Genomic DNA, 3,492 nt, shown 5'->3' with positions numbered 1-3,492 from the left:
TGCGTGATTTATAGACCTGTGACGAGGAGATCTTTCCCTAATAAAGGGTTTTTCCAAGTGAATCTGCATCACTTTCATAGGTCATACTCCTCACTTCAGTTCTTTTGCCTGCCATTTGCTATGGCTGTTAAACAGCTTTAAAATTAAAGCATGATTATTCAGAAATCACTTCATAAAACATTATATTCCATGTGCCACTGCTTTTGCCTTTATGTCTGACACCAGGCAGGAGAAACTGCTGAGTTTGAACCAGCAACAGCAAGTTCATTATGGATAACTGTTGATTAGATAGGAAAGTGAATTATAGAAATGAGATCAGAAACACGTAATTGGAGATGCTTTGGAGAGGGAGGGAACGTGCAGCTCCCGGGATCGGGGTGGCCCTGGGATCATGGATCCATCTTCTGCTGCTGCAGACTGACAAATATAGAACCAATTGTGGAACATTTCACTGCTGGTACAAAGCACATTCCCTTTGTTCAGCTCCTGGCAGATGAATGAATCTGTGGGAAATTGTGTATTTTAAAGACAAAAGTGTGTTGGTGATCCTGCAGGGTGGGTGCTCTGCTGAGGGGGAAGGTGGGGCTTTGGCTGTTGTAGAATCATGGAATGGTTTGGGTTGGAAGAGACCTTCAAGTTCATCCCATTCCACCCCCTGCCATGGGCAGGGACACCTTCCACTGTCCCAGGTTGCTCCAACCTGGCCTTGGACACTTCCAGGATGGGGCAGCCACAGCTGCTCCATGTAACCTGTGCCAGGGCCTCCCAGGGAAGGATTTCTTCCTCATAGCCCATCTAACCCTGCTCTCTTTCCATTTGAAGCCATTCCCCCTTGTCCTGGCACTCCAGGACCCTTGTAAACAGTCCCACTACCTGGATAAACACTTTAAAATAATTTATTTAATATTTCCTCCCTCAGGTTGATACTGCTGGTCTAACACAGAGTATCTCACCCCTACCCCAGGGACAGGGCAGGGCCAGATGCCCTCACACACATCCCAAAATGGGAGAAATGCTTTTATGGACCAAGTGGTCCTTCCCAAGGAGTGAGAGGGAAAGCACAATGGGAAATTGTAGCTGCCAGTGGCTGCTTTTCTTAGGATAATGAAATGCTAAAATGATGTCTCTGGTCTTGGCTCTTCCAGTGTTTAGTTTAGCTATGACTAGTTTAGCTCTGAGCACTGATACCTGTGTGCAGGGTGGCACTGGATTATCTGGGGGAGTCAAAGTATGAGAAAGTTTGGATCTGGGAAAGGATTTTTTTACTTGGAGTTGGATGGTAATGAATGGAAGCAAAAAGAAGGAATTAAAAACAAAACTTGCAGTTAGGGAAGAATGGGAAAAACTTGCTTTCTGTGCCTTTATGTAAGTGAGCTACAAAATGGACCATTCAATAAGTAGAGATCAGGGATATTGGGAGCTGGAAAAGAGGCCGTGTCCTGTTCCCATAACCATGAAAATGGGGAAAGGAAAAGGCTGATCAGCAAAACAGTGAAAACATTGAAAAATAAAGTGTCTGGGGGGACTTCAGAGTTAACCTAAAAGAGGGAATGTTCTGCTGGAGCTGGTGCAAGGTTAAACCTGTACATCTTTCTCTCCCCCCAAGCCTGTTTTTTCCAAGCCTCATTAACCATTTTGCTGAACATTACAATCATTTCTCTTCCACCAGGTTATATCACATTTTTCAGCCTTTTAGGTGCAGACCTGAGAATTATTGATCCAATGAATCATCCCGACTTTGGTGCTCCTGCTGCTGAAGGCTTCTGGAGAAACCAGGATAGGGGCTAAACATTGAGCATGTTTTTTTGAATATTCTCTAAATTAGGGACTGTTTTTCCACGTGGAAGAAGCAGCAGCAGCACAGGAGCATCACCTCTTTGCAGTTTTGATGGTACTGCACGACATTTAAGGGATCTAATGATGCACAAACACCAAAAAAACCCCAAAGAGATATTTCCTTTGTTCCAGTGAGGTGTCTGTCCCATTGAGGTGTTCTGTGCTCAGGACCTGAGGCATTTTAGTTTGGCATTTGATTTGCTAACAGGGTTCACTGGGCAGGCAATGGGATGAGCACGAACAGCTTTGACTTCTGGGGTTTGTAAGCTGCAGCCAAAGAGGGTTCATGAGGAAGGAATCCTTCCCTGGGAGGGTGGGGAGGCCCTGGCACAGGATCCCAGAGAAGCTGTGCCTGCCCCTGGATCCCTGGAAGTGTCCAAGGCCAGGTTGGACGGGGCTTGGAGCAACCTGGGCTAGTGGAAGGTGTCCCTGCTCATGGCAGGGGGTGGCACTGGATGGGTTTTGAGGTTCCTTCCAACCCAAACCACTCTGGAATTCTGTGTTTTGTATTTTAGTGTCCCAGGACCTGCAGGACAGCAGAGGCTGCAGCCCCTGGATGAAGACAGGACCAACCAACTCCTGCTTGGAAGAGCCTCCAAGCCAGGCAAGGCCTGGGAAGCAGGGATGCTCCTCCCTGCTGGTGGGTCGAGGAGCTGCAGAGAATTTGTAACAGAGTCCAGAACGAGACATTCCGAGTCTCAGGTCAGTACTTGAACATCAGCTTTCTTTGTCTTCTTTCTCATGTACTTCATGTTTGATTTTCTTAAAAAAGCTTCTTAAAACTGCCAAAGAAACCCCACGTGACATCAGCCTTTGACAGGAATACAAGAATATGCTCCAAATAATATAAATTAGTCTTTTAGTTATTAGATAAAATATAGCGATCAAATAATTAAATACAGTCTCTTATTTATTGGATAAAATATAGTGATTTTTTAAAAATGCCAAATAATTATACCAATATATATTGGTGAAAAACACCATTACTAATTATATTGTAAGTGCCTTTTGTGTTTACAGAAGGAAATGCATGATCTTAACACTAAACTGGGATTATAAAACTGCATATGGATATTCAATTTACCACACATACATACTGGCAATGTACTTAAGGCAAGGTATTTTAGCAGATCTGAGCTGCTCTCTGTCAGGTTCAGGAGAAAGGAACTGTAGGATTTATTTTGCAGAAAAATGTTTTGATAGAATTTGATGGTCAGGGCTGGACTTGGTGATCCTGGACGTCTTTTCCAGCCCTAATGATTCTGTAATACTGAACAGAACATCCCAGTTCACTTCTTTGTTTTGTAAGAATAAGGAGACTGAAATAGTTAATAATTCTGAATAAAATTAACTCTCCTTCAGCAAAACAAACAGCCCCACAAAGCTGTGGTAATTCTCTTGCAGCTTTCCAAGGCAATTAGGCTCTAATGGCTGCTGAAGAGATTTTCATGTCGTTTCAAACACTGGTTGGAACAAATGGAACCTACAAATTTTTTCTCATTGTGACTTTATTATCTGAAAGGAAATGACTAATTTGGAGTTGGTTATTATTGTTTTATAGCCCATGAAATATAAGTATCAAAGTAAACATTTCCATGAATTTAAATATATAATATACAGAATGTGGAATACAGAAGCCCTGGGCTTATGAGCCAG

Source organism: Pipra filicauda, unplaced genomic scaffold (genome assembly GCF_003945595.2).
Source record: "Pipra filicauda isolate LSUMZ 115617 unplaced genomic scaffold, ASM394559v2 scaffold139_size1960392_pilon, whole genome shotgun sequence".
In the NCBI taxonomy this organism is placed as follows: Eukaryota; Metazoa; Chordata; class Aves; order Passeriformes; family Pipridae; genus Pipra; species Pipra filicauda.
Note: the sequence above shows the minus strand (reverse complement) of the source record.